Source organism: Leucoraja erinacea, chromosome 24 (assembly GCF_028641065.1).
Source record: "Leucoraja erinacea ecotype New England chromosome 24, Leri_hhj_1, whole genome shotgun sequence".
Lineage (NCBI taxonomy): Eukaryota > Metazoa > Chordata > Chondrichthyes > Rajiformes > Rajidae > Leucoraja > Leucoraja erinaceus.
In genome coordinates, this window is record NC_073400.1 from 18946984 (window position 1) to 18966533 (window position 19550).

Sequence of the window (19550 nt, forward strand, 5' to 3'; positions counted from 1 at the left end):
CCATCTCCCACACCCACCCCCCCCAATCCCATCCCCCCCCCCGCCCCCATCCCCCCCCCCTCCCCCCCCCCCCCGCGATCCCACGTCCCCACCCACCCGCGGCATCCCAAGTCCCCACCCCCGGCATCCCACGTCCCCCCCCCCCCCCACCCCCCCCCCCCCCCCCCCCATCCCACGTCCCCACCCCCCCGCATCCCACACGTCCCCACCCCCCCGCATCCCACGTCCCCACCCCCCCCCCCATCCCACGTCCCCCCCCCCCCCGCATCCCACGTCCCCACCCCCCCCAAGCATCCCACGTCCCCACCCCCCCGCATCCCACGTCCCCACCCCCCCCCCGCCCCCCGTCCCCACCCCCCCCCCCGCATCCCACGTCCCCACCCCCCCCCCCCCGCATCCCACGTCCCCACCCCCCCGCCACCCCCCCCCCCCCCCCCCCCATCCCACGTCCCCCCCCCCCCCCGCATCCCACGTCCCCACCCCCCCCCCCGCATCCCACCCCCCCCCCCCCCGCATCCCACGTCCCCCCGCCCCCCCACGTCCCACGTCCCCCCCCCCCCCCCCCCCGCATCCCCACCCCCCCCCCCCATCCCCCACCCCCGCATCCCCCCCCCCCCCCCCCCACGTCCCCCCCCCCCACGTCCCCCCCGCATCCACCCCCCCCCCCCCCCATCCCACGTCCCCCCCCGCCCCACATCCCACCCCCCCCCCACGCATCCCACCCCCCCACCCCCCCCCCCCGCATCCCACGTCCCCACCCCCCCGCATCCCACGTCCCCACCCCCCACATCCCCCACCCCCCCCCCACCCACCCTCGTCCCCACCCCTCCCCGCATCCCACGTCCCCACCCCCCCCACTCCCCCCCCCCCCCCCCCCCCCCCCCACGTCCCTCCTCCCCCCCCATCCCACGTCCCCACCCCCCCCCCCCCCCCCCCCCCCCCCCCCCCCGCATCCCTCGTCCCCCCCCCGCATCCCACGTCACCACCGCCCCACCCCCCCCCCCAGCATCCCACATCCCCATCCCCCCCCAAGCCCTCCCTATTTCCCCCATCCCCATTTCCCCATGCCCCCTCCCCATCCCCATCTATCTTCGGGGATGATGGAGGAAAGGATATACTGTATTGTAACTCAAAGGTTTGAATTGGTAGCGTCTCTTAATACGTCTAGCTAATGCAAATCCTTTAATTAAGGTAGAATGGCATACAACTTTTGTTTCTAAGCTTATTCACTTTCATTAAAACAGATTAGATTTATCTGTAGGTAGACACAAAATGCTGGAGTAACTCGGTCTGCAGAAGGGTCTTGTCCCAAAACGTCACCCATTCCTTCTCTCCAGAGATGCTACCTGTCCCGCTGAGTTACTCCAGCATTTTGTCTACTGTCGATTTAAACCAGCATCTGCAGTTCTTTCCTACACAAGGTTTATCTGCAAATGGGTCTAATAATTGTTTAAAGAGACACGCCACTGCAGATGTTGGAATCTTGAGCAAGACACAAAGCTGGAGGAAGTCAGGTCGGGCAACATCTGTGTAGGGAATGGAGAGGCGGCACTTCAGATTGGTACCCTTCAGACTGATTATATCCTTCTTTTCCCCCAACTGGTCGTGCTGAAGAAGAAATATCACCTATATGTTCCCCCACAGCCAGACCCACTGTCTATCTCCAGCACTTTGTGTTTTGTAATTAATTTATATTACCTTGCACGATTTCCTGTGTCCTTTTCTTGGTTGAGTGACTATGAGCGCCTTGCTCTTGACAATAAGATATCTTGCAAGGACACAAAGTGCTGGAGCAACTCAGCAGATCAGGCAGTATCTCTGGAGAACATGGATAATAAGGTAATGTTTTGGGTTGAGACCCTTATTCAGACAGAGTTGCTGCCTGAATTGGTGCGTTACAATGGGACTTTGTGTCCTTTTGTGTATTAACCAGCATCTGCAGTCCTTTGTTTCTACAGGAAGAGATCTTGCATGTTTTTGTGGTGGAAAAGGTATAGTTGGGAAAATGCCAGTATTTCACTAGATTAGGTTTTTTTCTCACATAAGCCTTTTCTCCAGTTATTTGCTGGTTGAATATCTAGGTAGTTTATTTGATGTCTGGAAAAAGCTTGGGGATTTGTGCAATTGAGATGGCCAAGTATATCATATTGGAGGATACAATGCTGGAAACAGGCGGACGAGCTGGGCAATGACTAGAGTGAAGAAATAAATTTTAAAAAGTCCAGATGCTGGATATCTGGAATAAAATCCAAATCTTGCTGTTCTCATGTTAAGTGGCGTGCGTGGAATGAGAAGCAGTTCACGTATCGTGTCCTGGACTTTTCCTCAGGACTGGAGTGAGAAAACCTCAGTTTGGACAAAGGATCTTTGCCCTGCAGAGTCAAAGTTTCCTTTGTTCTCCACCACACTACTGCCGAGTACTTCTCAAATTGTGTTTTTTTCAGGTTTCTATCACCTGTGGTCTCTTTTTAACCACTTGAGCTGACCTCCTTGTTTTGGATAATGGATAAAGTAATGGCAGGACATTAATGGTACAGACCCAGGATAAATGGTCTTTAATTGGACATGAAGCAATGCCGATAAAAGTAGGCCTGTACTTTATGGGATTGGCATCTTTTGTCACTTTATCCAATTCTGCTGCATTTATATTTGAAGATATTTTTGCAATGGATGGTAAATTTCTGTAGAATAGTAACAAAGAAAATAGTGCGTTCCTCAAATATGAGATCATAATATCATTGATGTCATAAACAGATTGTTTCAACTGATTTTTGAGGATTTTTAAAATTACGTTTCAATTCACGACCTTGTTTTATTTTGTTACAAACTCGCATTTTACTCCTGTCTTCCATCCTGCCAATTGAGCTCATCTGTATCGGGCCCATCCACTTGATCCCAAGACCTACATACTGCTGATCATCTAACATCTCCCTGGCCCCAATGGTAACTGATATTGTTAATGGCTTCTCTCTGCCAGATAAGGCTTCCTTCAAATCTGCAACCATTTTCTTGCAAAGAAAATTCTTAATTCTTCTGTCCCTGCAAACCTTTACCTGGTCCCCCTTTTTTCTCGCCCCTATCTGGATGATCATTTTTTAAATCATAAATGTTTTGTATTGTAGGATGAGGTTTTCCTTGTCTTTTTCTCCATATATAGAATTTGATATACTTTGGAATCACTTATGACCTTATATTTGACGCAGTTCCTATTCCACAATGTCCAGCTGAAAAGATCTGTTCTTATCTGTCCAGTTTTAAAGATGTATAGTGACATTTTATTAAAGTTTGTTCAGCGGAAATGTTCTGATACATTGTGGAGTTTTACTTGTGGTTGGCTTGATTGTATTCGTGCATAGTGTTGTCTGATTTGAGTGGATAGCATGCAAACAAAAACTTTTCACTGTAGCTCAGTACACGTGACAATAATAATCCTAAACCTAAAGTATGCAGGAGGGTGGACCTTGTTCTACCTGTCACTGTGACTTACCTAGTGAACCATTGCCATATTGACTACTCCTGCCATATTGACTACCCCGTATCATAAGGGGCTAAATTTTTCTGCAGACTAAGGGTTGGAATTGCAGGAACAGATTGCTTACTGTATTAAACCATTAAGTCTAATAATAAGGGTTATACTAGAGGGGAATGTAGGCGACTCAAGGAACGTAGGACAAGGTTTAAGGTGAGAAGAGAAAGATTTACCAGGAACCTGAGAGGCAACCTTTTCATTCAGAGGGTGGTGGGTATATGGAAAGCTGCCAGAGGAGGTAGTTGAGACGGGTACTTTCGCAGTATTTACAAGATACTTGAGATAGACAGAAAGTGCTGCATTAACTCAGCAAGTCGGGCAGTATCTCTGAAGAAAAAGGATGGGTGACATTTTGGGTCGGGACCCTTCTTCAGACTGAAGAAGGGCCCCGATTCGATTAAGGGAGATGTACAAGGCAAATATTTTTACACCATGGTAGGTGCCTGGACAACGCTGCCAGTGAGGAGGACGTGGGAGTTATGGGAATAGATACACTTGGGGCTATTATGAGGCATTTGCTTCTGAATTAGCACCATTTAAAATCTTGTTTAGTTTGGTTCCATTTCGGGTTCACAGTTGATGACTGCACACATTGAAATATGCTTTCTGAAGTTTATTCATTCACATCAATTAATGTTTCTTTTTAATTCAATGTTTCCAATATAATCTGCCTTTGTGGGTAAGCAAGTTTCAATTTTTATTTATCACTAGTCATTAACGTGTTGAATAATTGTGGCTTGAGGTCAGATCCTTCTTGGGCCCTGTTATCACATCCTGCCACTTTTGTTTCCAATTAATCCTATCCTCTGTACCTTGCAGCTCAGTAAATCTCCCAGCCAGATTCCATTAATTTTTAACTTAATGAAAACCTGTATTGAGCGATGTTATCAAATACTATATGGATGTTGGCTATAAATATCTATGAACCTTTGCCTGATTGCCACAAGGTCTATGTGCAGATGGTCAACATATTTGGCAGCACAGTGGCGCAGCGGGTTGAGTTGCTGCGTCACAGTACCAGAGAACCGAGTTTGATCCTGATCTGCATGCTTTTCCTCAGGGTGCTCCAGTTACCTCTCCTATCCCAAAGATGTGCGGGTTTGTCGGTTAATTGACTTCTATAAATTGCCCCTATTGTGGAAGGAGTGGATGGGAAAGTGTTTAACACAGATAGATCAATCATGACAGAATGGCAGAGCAGACTCTGGGCCGAATGGTCAAATTCTGCTCCTATGACTTATGAGCATAATTTCTGTGCATGCTGCCGTTTGTTCGCTTCTGATTAAAGATGCCTTGATTTTTTTTAAATTCTCAACATTTTCTGATCCTTCCACGGCTTAGCCCCTTCTGATCTCAGTCAATAATGCCCCTCTCCCACTTAGGAAACCTGAACGGAAACCTCTGAAGACTTTACGCCCCACCCAAGGTTTCCGTGCGGTTCCCAGAGGTTGCAGGCGGTTGCCGGAGGTTGCAGGTAATGGAAGCTTGGGGACTGACAAAAACCTCCGGGAACCGCACGGAAACCTTGGGTGGGGCGCAAAGTCTCCAGAGGTTTCCGTTCAGGTTTCCTAAGTGGGACAGGGGCATAACTCCTTCCAGCCTTGTCCATTGCCTTTCGTTGCTGGCTCTGAATGCAGGTACTCCAGTTGGCAATGCCATGCCCTGAGACCTGAAATTTCCTCTCAAAGGTGGGAGCAATGCCTTTGGACATCGAGGATAAGTCGTTAGTTTATCTCTAGGCATGGTCTTTGTCAGCTTTGTGATGGGAATGTTGCATGTCCAGGTCATAAGTGTAGGAACAGGCCCTTCGGCCCAACTTGGTCACACTGACCAAAGTGCCTCACCGACACGTCCCACCTGCCTGTGTTTGGCCTATATCCCTCTAAACCTGCCCTATCCATGTACCTGTGTAAATATTTCTAAAACATAATATTTGGTGTTGGGCAAGGGCTGCTTCATTATATTTGAAATACTATACTAGACTATTCCATCATCAGCTGAGAAAGTATGCAGAGCCTAAGAAGGTTTCCGACCCAAAACACCACCTGTCCATGTTCTCCAGAGATGCTGCCTGATCTGCTGAGTTACTCCTGCACTTTTTGTTTGTAAACCAGCATCTGCAGTTCCATGTGTCTAAATTTGGTGTTTAGTCCCACATGGGAATATCTTCCACAGTGCAACACCCCATCAAAGTGTCTGCTAACTTTTGGTGCTCGTTAGTGGACTGAGTGGGACTTGAACCTCAGTCTGACAGGGCTGGGAGTGGTTCTAACGGAGGCAATGCTTTCAAATCTCAATGTTTTTGTAATGTCATGGTGTGGAAACAGACCCTTTGGCGTAACTTGCCCACACGGACCAATATGTGCCATCTACATGAGTTCCACCAGACTGTGTTTGGCCCAAACCTGTCCTATCCATGTACCTGTCTAAATTTTTCTTGAACGTTGGAATAGAACCTGCCTCAATTACCTCCTCCAGAAACTCGTTTCATGCACTTACCACCCTTTGTGGGGGAAAAAGTTACCCCTCAGTTTCCTATTAAATTTTTCCCCACTCACCTTTGTCCTCTGGTACTTGACTCCCCTACTCTGGAAAGGAGAGTGTGTGTGTGTGTCTACCCGATCGAGTTCTCTCATGATTTTGTCCATATCTATAGCATCTCCCTCATCCTCCTGCGCTCCAAGGAATAAAGTCCTAGCCTGCTCAACATCTCCCTATAACTTAGGCCCTAGAGTCCTGGCAACATCCTCATAAAAATGCCTGTATTTCAAATAGAAATACATTAATAAGGATAAAAAATTACAGAACATAATTGAACCTGAATTCTAAATTTTCATTCTGAAATTCAGTAATCCAATGGATATACCAGTCGAGTGTATTTAAAATTTACAGTCATGTAAGATATATACTGTCCTCCTCAGCTTCCAGTTAAGTAATTTGATCTCTTATTGAAATGAAAACAAATTAATTTGCGTAACATTTTTGACACTGATGGAATGTTACAAAAAAATGTTTACGCCTTTGCTGTTGGCAGTACATGTTACTGAATTTGCATTTTTAGAATTATGGTATCCTGTAAGCAATATCAATCATTACTCCTGCACCTATTGTCTATTATCTATTATTAGGTTTAAATTTAGGTTTATTGTCACGTGGCAGGGTCCAGTGAAAAGGTTTTTTTTGTGCTATCCAATCAAATCGGCTATTACTGTACACAAATGCAATCAAGTCAAACTCAAGTACAATAAGTAGAGTAAAGAGAAAGATACAGAGTGCAGCATCTGTTTCTGAGCATTGTGGCGCAACAGTTCCAAAGACAAAGTCCAGTGTCTGCGATGAGGTAGGTTGGACAATCGGGAATGTACCCCAGCTTATGGAAGGACTGAATTGTATGGTGTAATATTTGATAGTTATGTTGATTAAACAATATAAATATTTGTTATTATGCTAAAGTAACATATTTGTTGTAAACCAGGCCAGGGAAATGTAACATTTTTTTCAGTGCTCTCAATAGATTTTGTGCTGTCTTTCAGGAGAGGTGCCCATGTTAATCTTTATCGTTACACATTTGCCGCATAACTGAACACTGGCAGAACATTTTAATTACTTGCGTTAAAAATGAATTGTATAATACATAGTAGCCACGTTGACTTTATTCTTATTTTTTGGTCTTTTATTTTTACCTTGATGTCCAATTAAGAACTTTGGTTGGAAAAACCTAGTGTGATCTCAATTTTCAAGTTCTGCTGAAAGGTCATTGACATAGAACATTAAGTTTTTTGTACATGTCGCTTGACCTGCTCAGTATTGTCACCGTTTTGCTTTTGAACTTATGTATGGTTCATCCAGTATAAATTCTTCTTTATCCATGTCCTATCCTCACTCATGAGAAGTATATCTGTGAGGATCTTGACTTTAATGATATGAAAAGTTTCTCTATTCACAGATACTTTTAGTCTCCTGTTCCAAGGAGTAGTCCAGCTTCTGCAGTCTTTCCAGATAAACAAAGTTCTTCATGCCTGCAGTCATTTTAATAAGCTTTCCACATTTCTAAAGCCTTTGCCTCTTTGTTAAACTATGGTGCCCAGAATTGGACATAACATTGCTTTGACAACAATTGAAATATTGCAATTGTAGATAATGGATAATTCTGATGTTAACATTTAAAAGGAAGATTCTATAAAATCAATGAATTGGGATTGTGAACATGTCAACCAATTCTTAACGACTGAGCCTCTAGCCATCAAATTTGACTACCTATAAATAAGTTTGAACTTTTTCTATTGAAGTTTGCCTCTGTCCATTCAAATTTCCCTTCCTGGACCTGACGTCTTTGTGTTCAACACTGAAAATTCTTTATTGTTGCTCCTCACTTCACCCTTATTTCTTTCAGCTAAGTCTTTACCTAATAGGCAATGTTGCACTGCTGTTATCTCTTTATATTGTAAACCCTATTCTCATCTGTTTTGACCCCATTGTTAATTTTCCATTGCACCATGTGGTAATTTTTTAATTGTCCTATATACAGCAATGAGATAATGATGAGCCAGTTTAGTGTTATTTGAAAGATAAATAATTAGCCTTTACTCCAGGGAAAATTCTTTTTTTTCCCCTCAGATTGTCTCATCTTTGATTGCTCAAATTGGTGGTATAGTACTTAAAGTCAAAAGATTTTACACTCGTATGTTTACACTAAATAGAGGGAAGGGCAACAGCAGACAGGTTGAACCAGAGACATACTCTGCTAGATTGGATCACACAGGTGCTGGGGTAATTCAGTGGGTCAGGCAGCATTTGTGAATTCCTTCCAGAGGTGCACATCTGTAGAAGGGTGCTGATCCGAATCGTCAACTTTCCATTCCTTCCACACATACTGTCTGACCTGTTGAGTTACCCCAGCACCTTGCGTTTCACTAAAAATTCCAGCATCTACAGTTCCTTGCATCTCATCTGCACTGCACTGTTCTTGTTCAGGTACTATTGAAGAGAAAGCTTTTGTTGCTACATGGAATAACAGTGCTCTCGAGTGGGCAGCCAACTGATTGATCCAGTCACTATCACTTGTATTGACCAGATAAACCCAGACAGCTGCTTATGTTTGAAAAGAAGTGCTCGCCTTGTTACTTTACAGTGTACATGAATTACAAAGGCTGCAGCTTTAGCGGTTTTAAGTGGGCTGGCTATTTTTGGCAGTTCAGCAGCTGCTTGCACTTCATTAAGCTGCAATTGCATTGCATTATTGATTGAACTTATTAAAAACTGATCTCCATGAAATGGGATCCTCTTTTCCTCACCTGATAAATAAAGCCATAAAGCATTACTAGTTGAGGTTGGTCAGTTTTGCACCCAGTTTCTTGGTGGGTTGTATGAATTACCTGAGGTTTGTGTCTGTGTCCTGGCTGAATCTTTGGCAAGGCACTGGCCCCAGTGAGCTATGCCATGGATGGGTTTGTCTTGTCAAAGCTTGTATACTGTGAGTGGGTGATTATCAATGAACTGCCAAGTATTTTGTTTCTTGGATACTGTGCTACCGTCATGAATCATTGCACATTTCTAAACCATCATTAAGATGAACTTGAGAATTAAAATGCTCGTGGAAGAGTTGAATTCGATGGTTTATCTGCCAAGAATTTTGCCACGCATGCATGCATATACAACCATTTCTGGAAATTGGTCTAGATATTTCCCCATCTTTGTAGATTGGTGTTCTCCCAACTGAACCATTGAAGTTCAAGTTTCTTTATCACAGTGAAGAGGGAATCCAGGGCTAAAAGTTGGTATAGACTCGAATTGATGCTAAGACTGCATCTTAAGTATTTAGCTTACAAATCACTCTCTGGTGAACCATGGATAGAAAATGTCTTTCAAACTTGCCCAGTGCTATCATGTTTTATCCCACACCAGAAACCCAGCTCGACCAGCCACGCACATGCCCATGGAGTAGAGGGCTGATCGGTGGTGCAGCGGTAGAGTTGCTGCCTTACAGCGCCAAAAAGCTGGGTTCAATCCTGACTACGGTACTATCTGTACTGAGTTTGTATGCTCAGCGTGTGGGTTTTCTCCGGGTGCTCTGGTTTCCTCCTACACTCCAAAGACATACATGTTTGTTGGTTAGTTGGCTTCGGAAAAATTGTAAATTGTTCCTAGTGTGTAGGATAGTGTTAGTATACGGGGTGATCCCTTTTCGGCGCAGACTCTGGGGGCTGAGGGGCCTGTTTCCATGCTGTATCTCTAAGTCTAAACTAAAGTCTAAAGAGTCCATGCCAACTATCAATCATCCATTTCCACTAAGCTATATCAATCCCATCTATATTCCTCCCAGGCTCTATCCCTCGCATACACCAGAGACAATTTACAGTGGCCAATTAACCTACCAACCCGCTCGTCTTGGGTATGATAGGAAATCATAGCACCCAGAGGAAATCCAGCCAGTCATAAGAGCTCAAACTGCATACAGCACACGAGGGCCAATTTGAACATGGATCTCTGGTGCTGTGAGGCAGCAGCTCTACTCGCTGGGCTCATTTTTACCTTGCTTTTATGAATTGACTGGAGAGTGATTACTATTGATGCAGCTTCAAGACATGCAAAGTTAATTTCCATCTTCATTAAGTTCATTTTGAGCTTGTGATTGTGCATTTCTCAGTGTTGACATGTTAATCTATAAGGTTCTAGAAATAGACACCCTGTAGCAACATTAGGAGGTTTAGTTTAGTTTGAGTTCTCATTTAAATAAGGATGGTGTTCGCCACAATTTTAGATTTTATTGACGAAAATATGGGAATATAAGTTATGAGTAGATCACTTATAGGTTAATAACAAATGCAAACGGTTCTTCAATGCTTCCAATATAAGTACTTGCGTAAGTACTTTGCACAATTTATGTGCTGGTACGTTAATTGTCCACTAAATTGCCCCTTGTATATCATAAATAGTAGAATCTTTGGGGGTGGGGGGAAGAATGATGGAAATAATGAGAAAAATATGTGCGGCTGGTATTGAGAATCAGGACCTCCTCTTGCCAAACTACTGGTTTATAGTTTTTAAATAACATTGTTTAACGCTCCAGGTTTCTGTCTATTCATTTTAAAAGCAATATATTTACTTCCTCATGGATCACTTTACATTTCTCCATATTGGTTGAATTGTCAAATTCTGCTTGTCCATTCTATTCGATTGACTTTTTCTTTCTTGGAACTTAATGCACTAAGCTTTGATATTGTGTCCTATTATCGGTCAAAAGCTGCATATATAAGATCTTTCCTGAGCACCTCATAGATATGTCCAATTTATGACTATTTGAATAAGAGCTTTGGTGGCTCTCCATGTGAATATTTGGTGCTACAAGTCTGCAGAGAGTTCATTGGGAACAATGGAGCCAACATGAATGTTGAATATATTTTGGTTAACCAATGATCTACATGTCTAGATTAACATTGCTAATTTAGGTGTCCATCATGAATTATTTAGATCTCTAGTGTGTCTTTAATGTTCTTCACTTAGACATCTGCCCTGGAAAATACTAATAACATTGAGCTGCTTAAAATTCCTCATTTCAATAAATGGGGTTTCAGCTCTGAGATTTACTTGCGTGAACGGGTGAAACAACATATGTAAGGCAATAATAGGGTACAAAATATGAAATGATGCATATTTTAGTTGAATAAAAATAGGTTATTAAAGCACAATATAAAATTGGTAAAATGTTGATGAAGATTGCCAGAACAAAAGAAGAATATATACAAATAATTGAAGGCCATGGAACAATTAAATGTTTCTTATTTAAAGAATTTGCATTGCTGGTTTTATTATTGGAGAAAAGGAAAGAGTTAACTCCATCTTTGATTAGACCTTGAATTTAATAATTTATTCAAATGTGGTGAGCAAAATATAAATAGGTGTGGCACCCAAGTAACCCAGTTTATTATTGACATAAACATTGACTTCTCCAATTTCCGGAGCCATTGCTGCCTCCTCCCCTTCTCAGCTCTCCCTCAGCCCTCTGGCTCCTCCTCTACCTTTCTTCTCCCCACCTCCTCCCCCCCACCCCACCATACATCAGTCTGAAGAAGGGTTTCAGCCCATAACTTTGTCTATTTCCTTAGCTCCATAGATGCTGCTGCACCCGCTGAGTTTCTCCAGCTCTTTTGTCAACCTTAGTATTGACCTTGCGTGTTGTTTGGGTGGAATTTGAATTTTCTCACAGTGACTGGGTTTCTTCCAGTTGCTGCAATTTTTCTCCTGTGTCTCAAAGATGTGCTGGTAGATTAATTGGCTACTTCATATTGTCCATTTTATAGGTATGTGGCCAACAGATCAACAGGGAAAGTTATTGGGTGTGTGAGAGGGAATAAGTTGTAGACCTCTGGAATTAAATGAAAGGGAAATCGGATTGATCGGATTATGCTGTTGGGAGCTTGCATGATTACAATGGGCCAAATATTCTGTATTAATGAGTACTTCAAGTGTCAAAATCTTGGAAATGGTTTATTAAAGTCGAGGCAGACATAAGGCCTTTCAATTATATGATGTTAATAGAGAAGCTTATAATGTCTTGAAGCAGAAAAGGACGGATTTTTTTCCAGTGATCGTCAATTTTAAATTGTATTGTTAAAACTTTTTTAGTGGCAGTATTGATACAAAGGTTCGAGAAGTGACATGAGATTTTTTTTTAAACATTATATTTGAAAGTCACTTGCTTGAAAGGATGAGACAACTACCAGAACAATAAACAGCAGTAACGTGCATTATCTAAAGTAATGGAGAATACTGTACTGCTCAGGAATTGGTGACAAAAGTACATTTCCTTTTATCTTGCTCCTTCCAAGGTTGAACGAGTTCAAGATACAACATTAGATGGAATTATACAAATAATTAAAGGAAGACCACTCTGCAGGGATCCTGCAAAGAGCATGAACATGGGATTAGAGCAGCGCCACACAGGAAAAGGTCCTTTGGCCCACAATATCCATGTTCAATATGATGTCAAGACCAACTATTATTTGTCCGCACATCCTCCATATCCCTCCATTCCATGCATATCCATGTGCTTGTCCTAAGGTCTCTTAAATGTCACTATTGCATCTGCCGGGTGGCATCTAAGAGATTTAAGGGATTAATTTGAAAGCTCTTATCAATAAAGAATCTAGCAAAAGCACACGGAGCTAAATAGTTGCCTTCTGTTTGCCGCTTACTATGAACACTTAGTTTATAAATTTGAAAATTGCTGTTTTGTTAAAATAGTTTATGGATTCCAATCACAGTGCAGTGTTTAACCATTAATTTTAAAGAGTGGGCATCTTTGAGCTGAGCTGAACTGAGTTTGTCAGTGGTGAATATAATTATTTTCATTCATATATAAAAAATCCCTTTCATGAATTTAATGTGCTCCTAAGCAGCTTGAAATGGTTAAATACTTTTCAATTTAATTATATGAAGAAATGTATCCTGCATTTTGGCCACCCATACAAATAACCAGATATTGTTGACTGAGAATATATCCTTCCTTATTTTCAAACTGCAGTTTGGTCCTTTTTAATTTTGCCTATTTGACAGGACTTTAGTACCTTATCCAAAGGAAGACTAATGAAATGAAGTGTGAGCTTAAAATATGTGCATACGCCTTGATGGGGAGTTTGAATGTTCAATATTCTGATTCTGAAGGTGCTGCGTTGTGTAGTTGTGAAGTACTTGCGAACCAGCATTTTCTGGCACTGATGTTGTGAATGGCAGCGCGGATTGCCTTTTGAGATCGCAGTTTATCTTGAACTCGTTCAATCTTGGGAGCAAGATAAATGAAATGTACTTTTGGCACCAATTCCTGGACAGTACAGTATTCTCCATTACTTTAGATAAATGCATGTTCCTGCTGTTTATTGTTCTGGTAGTTGTCTTTGAAATTTCTTTTGCCTGTGAATATTTTTGAGACACAGTATTAAACTGAATTAAATTTGTGCAGTATATTTGGCTTTACTCCTCCAAATAATACACCCTCGTATGCTATATGGTTTAGACAAGAAACTGCAGATGCGGGTTTACAAAAAAAGAGTGCTGGAGTAACTCGGTAGGCCAAGGAACATTGTTGGAGGACATGGAAAGGTGGCGTTTCGGGTCAGTCTGAAGAAGGGTCCTGCCCCTTTCCATGTCCCCTAGAGATGCTGCCTGGCTCACTGAGTTACTCCAGCACTTTTTGGGGATACTGTTTATATTTGGGACCTTGAGATTAATGACTTTGAGATTAAACAGATATTGAATAGCAAAATGGTAAATATTGGAAAACAATAGCCCATTAAGCATGCAGCTGGAATTCCTTTTGGATCTATTCTGTTACCCCAATTTGTAGTTATACTTAGTTTAGTTTAGAGATACAGTGCGGAAACAGGCCTTCTGCCCACCGAGTCCGCACCGACCAGCGATCCCCCGCACATTAACACTATCCTACACACACAAGGGACAATTTTCACATACACCAAGCCAATTAACCTACATACCTGTACGTCTTTGGAGTGTGGGAGGAAACTGAAAATCTTGGAAAAAATCCACGTGGTCGTGGAGAGTATGTACAAACTCCGTACAGACAGCAACCGTAGCCGGGATCGAACCCAGGTCTCCGGCGCTTCAAGCGCTTTAAAGGGCCTGTCCCACTTAGGAGACCTAAACAGCAACTTCTGGTGACCTTGCCCTCCACCCAAAAAAAGAAAATCAAGGTCGATGTGTCCTGCAAACTCCTACCACCTCCCATGCGTATGTTGAAAACCTTCCTCGACTATGAAGAAAACCGGCTTCGACTAGACCTGCAACAAAAGAATTATCGATTTTTAAAATAGCAACCTATTTTTAGTTGAGGCCGGTTTTAATCATGATGAAAAAATAGCAGCAACCTAGATGAAGCCTCGACCACGCGGAAACCACTTTCGACCATTTCGGGAGAGTGACCAAAACCTCCTGTGACCTCATGGAAGCCTTGGGTGGCGGGCAAGGTCGCCAGAGGTTGCTGTTTAGGTCTCCTAAGTGGGACAGGTCCTTAAGGCAGCAACTATACCAATTGTCCTCTCTAACAATTAGAACAGGCATTTAGATTGTTGATAATTGTCTCAAAACTCTCTTGCAATATCTATTACATGTGCAAACATAGTACCTGGTCAATTTTGTAGTTGATTGTGTTTCATTAGATTGAAATAAGAATTGTTGATGAACCATGTAGCTTGAATGGTGTACCCAATGTAATATTTAATATGTTTAGCTAAGGCTATCTTGCAGCTTAAAATATAAATCATTAACTTTACTTGAATAGAAACTCAACCTAAGTTCTGCAGAAAGTGGATTGGATTATATATTAGCTCCAGAATCAAATGCCTGTCTTTTGAAGTGCAGGGTTTTCAAAAATTATTTACTGTATTTTGTATTGGTTTTTCATCTACAATCTAAAATGATTCCTTGACCAAAAAATTAGCTAAGTAGACCTGCTTGAGTATCTTCCATAATGTGATTGATTCAAACACTGCAAATAGTTATACACATACAAACCCAGGATAATCTCCAAAACTAAACATTGGTCTCAATTTGTAGGTTGGGTTAACTTAAAGTAGTTGAGGAAGTTGATCATCTCTGGATTACAGATTTTGTAAGAGGAAGGTAGACTGCCTGTGTACAGTATATGTGAATATAGAATTGAGCAGTATATTTATGTATGCTGTATAATTCTCGCCAACATCTATGCGCTCAAAATATTGCACCATCTAACCAAGTGATGAATATCCATGCATTTGAATAAAGACATTTATACCCCATGGAATTCTTTCATCAAAAACATTTTGAGTTTGGAAAGGCTCTTTGGCTGTTTCTTCAGAACGATATTTTACAGAGCATAAAATACCCATATTATTTTAGGTGTATTGCAGTCCAGCAACTGCATGATGTTGACAGAATGAGATCTTGGTTCCAGGCAGAAAGAGAGAAAGGCAAAGATGGAGATACAGGTCTGCTGTAGGTACATCCCACATTCAGTCTCATTGGAGACCCTCGTACTATTTTTGATCGGACTGTGCTGGACTTTATCTTTTACTAAACGTTATTCACGTTATTCCCTTTATCATGAATCTGTACTGTGGATGGCTCGATTGTACCTGTGTATTGTTTTTCCGCTGACTAGCATTCAACAAAAGCTTTTCACTGTACCTTACCTCTGTATGTAACACTAAACTAAACTGTAGATGGGTGCATTGGGTCCAAATGTAAATTCATGTATCAACCCCCTTCCTGTTCTCCCCTCTCTGCCCAGAAGTATGTATCTGAATATGTGGTTTATTTATCCTGACAGGGTTTATGTGTACTTGCCTAATTCCAATAGTTTCCTTTGCCTTTACTGAGGTACAAGCCCATTGTTTTTAGACCTCATCTTGTATCACTTTTCTTCAACAATTGCATGTGCCCTTCATTTTTCAGTGTGTTTCACAGTCAATGGCCCTGCACCCTCCCTGGAGTGATCTTGCCACCTTAACCTGTTCAGGGATGAACCCACAAACCATGCAATAATTTTAAATTAAAAATTCACTTCCAAGCCCCACCCATGCCATTATGTAGCATGATTGGCATCTAAACACTGGTTGCCACTCAGCGGCCGAACACATCTAACAGCTCCTCTAGAATCCCCATCTAACTGCTACTCTGCTGCCCACCCCCATCCCTTTCCAAAAAATCCTCTTATGGGCTTGTCTGAATTCAGATCTCTGAACACACCGCCTATCACTGTGGCTGTCACTGATTAAATGCAGTATCATTAACACGCTGCTTCGCTGCACCACTTGCTAAAATGTGATTGTATCTAGTCCACTAAAATAAATGTAAAGAAAATGGTTTTTTTTTTAAACTGGAAGGGACTCACCTGCAATGCAGTGTAGTCTTTCTGCAGCTAGGTGGTAGGCCATTTCCTGCTTGTGATGTAAGCAGACTCCCGATCGGCTCGGGGGCTGATCACAGCCTGCAGTGCATTCTAGCAGAAGCAGCTGAAATATTTGTTGATGGCTTTGCAGAAAATCTCTGATTTGACTTCAGGGCTGCCATTGCCAATGGGTAACAGAGCGTCAAACAGGTATTGTACATCTTTCATGTTTTGTTTTAAGAATTGATATGAGGCTTTTCAGTAGTTTGTGGTGCTGGTTTTCAAATGATGGTATTAAATATGATGAAATATTTGTCTGCGATTATGCTTTTGTTTTACACTGTGTGCCGAGTGATGGTACTAGTGTATACAGGTTATCTTGTGAAACTAGCATTTTCTGGCTGTTATTTTTGTCATTACTGGTGAATTGATATTCAAATCAGGTACATTGCAGAGAAAGCGGTGTTTTGACGAAGTACTTGCATTTCCATGTAAGCACTGACCTTAGTAACCAGAATTTCTTACCCTTTATCCCATTTCAAGGAAAATCTGGGCACTTTTTTTTGTGTTTATCCTCTAGAAAGCAGGTTTGACGAGGAAATGTTCACATTTTTGTCAGTCAGTTTTACTGAATTCACTAATTTGCTCCAGTTTATTGGCTATTGTTTTGCCGATTGAAAGAATGTATTTTTAGCTGTGTAGACGTGTCATTAGTTTTGTGCTTTATGGGGAAGGGAAGAGAGGTCCACTGGTTCATAGTATGTGAAAGGGCGGCATTTCTTTTGCTGCTCAGGAAATATATAAAATGGATTACATGCATTTTGTTTCTCTGCATTTTTTGGGGGAAAGTTGAGCAGTCCATGGCGAACTGAAATAAAGAAGGTCTATGTAATGGCCGGGATATAAATCGTGGTGTAGTTAAGGGGTGGATAGAGAAAGAAATGTTGGGTGCTCTGCTGTTTGCTTCAGAGTATTTAAATTTGTCTCGTTTGGAGCCAGAGCTCCTACTCTATTTGGTTAACTATAATTAGGGCAGTGAACTTGAAATGAGGTGAGGGAAAAGATAAAGCGTCAAAGCGCCATAAATTTCATTTACAGCACAGATGTATTAACATGCAATATTGTGATTCGATGGCAGATGTATAAAATACAAATTTGCAAAAATTGCACCTAGTTAAAATTGACCATTGTACTGTTTTTGGAAAGTTAAAGTGATCTATCGCAGAATGTTATCTCCGTGGGAGTAATGCCTGTGGAAAGAAAATTGACACTTTGCTGCACAACAATTGCTGATTTGTCGCAGGCTGTTTCAGATCAACAAATATAAAAATCTTCTGCTTCCCTGATGGACTAGTGTCTGTTGAGTGACACCCAGAAAGCAGTGACTAGTCGGGTAGAAAAAAATAGATGACCTAACACCAGATACCCACTGCATGTTAAGATTGTGACTGAAAAGTTATTTTGGAATTTCTTTGATTACTGACCATGAGTTCTGAGATGGGCATCGGGCACGTGGGGCTTGGTGACCCTGGCATCAGTGCCATTGGGGACCAGTGCATATTGCTTTGTGATGGAGGGGTGATTGACCACAAAGTGCCTAAAACACCTCTGCACCCAAGCTGGTAACATGAGGCTTAAAATGGGGATCTTTTAATTACATCTGAGGGCAAAAGCTAATTGTGTCGCAGTTCTAATGTGTGGTTATAGTTATTTTCCTTTGATCTTCATTAATTGCTTTGCAATTCTCAGACAAGGACGAACTTCTACTAAAATGAAAACCAAATTCTCAAGATACAGAACTGTGACTAAAGTTTTAGATGGGGAATTTGGAGATTTTTTTTGAAGTTGCATTAGAGTTGGAACACTATTTATTCCATATTTGTTTTGATTTAACAGTAGCTCTTTCATCCTCAAGCAAAGTTTTTCTGCAAAATAGTGTTTGAAGTCTATGAAGTAGGCATGTGATGCATTTGTTTTTAAGTGGACGACTTGGCCTAATCTTTGACATGCACCAAAGGTCACGAGAATACTTTTTTTAGCTAGTGCTTGAATGTCATTCAAAGGGTCAACCAAAACACTGCATACAATCCCTTGTAAAATAAGATGAGGTGGAGTTGATTTTGTGGTGTGCCTTGGCTCAGCATGGGTAAACCAATCATGTAAATCTATCTACTATTCAAACAGACTAGGTCTTCCTCTTCTTGCCAAATGTTTTTGCCAGGATTCCTGTTCATAAACACTGCTGATCCTAGGGAAGCACACATCTTGGTTATGGTATTCTTTGCTTCCCTGGTTTTGAATGTTAGATATCTAGACTTGCCAGTGATGAGCTATCACTTGAATCAGGCATTGTAACCAAACTACATTCAGTATCTTCTGATTAATGAGAGATGGTATAATTCAACAAGAATTGAAAAGCAGCAAATATCTAGAAATATATTGCTATTTTCATTTTTCAGTTTATTGTTCTGATTGTTCCTCTGGCATCCAGATTAGGCGAGCAAACATTATTGGAGGATTGGGCCCATTATCGTTGGTTACTGGTACACTACTTGGTTAGCTTGGTTCTCTAGCCACTATTTCCATCTCAGTACATTTCTGAGGTTGAACCAGACCATTGATCTGATTAATACAGCGGGTATGACGACATGTCCCCTCCATCACTATGACTTGGCATCTCCACCTCTGTGACATCACTTGGCGCTGTCCCTAGCTCAGTTCATCTGGGGCTGGTATCTTGCGAACATGCCAATTCCATTGATCTCTTGGCTAATCTCCCAATTTCTCCTCTATACGAGCTCATCTAAGTATTTGGACTTGTTTAAAGTCCTGTGTACACAGCCTGGCTTTGGTTTGACTTAAATTAGGTCTGCCCCATGTATCTTTCCGCCAAGATATCCCTCAAAACTTATTGTGATGACAGTCTTTATGCGGTTGTCCTGTCGACTATTTCTTTTACTTGATGTTATTTTTTAGTAATATTGGAGATACCTGTACTGTAATATTGCAGGTATTCTATAGATTGTGATGTCCAGATTACAAAGAGGTTGGCATCTTTCAATCTTCAGACCACGGTTAGTAATGCTTCAGAAAACGCTGCAAGAGCAGTTGAAGGAATTTTCAAAACGTGCACTTTGTAAA

The 19550-nt window shown here is 42.0% G+C and overlaps 1 protein-coding gene across 1 annotated transcript in view; it reads left to right on the forward strand.

The window, feature by feature from the left end:
• Positions 1 to 19550, forward strand: part of LOC129708703 (SRSF protein kinase 1-like) — a 50462-nt gene that overhangs the window by 630 nt on the left and 30282 nt on the right. The window lies entirely within an intron of this gene.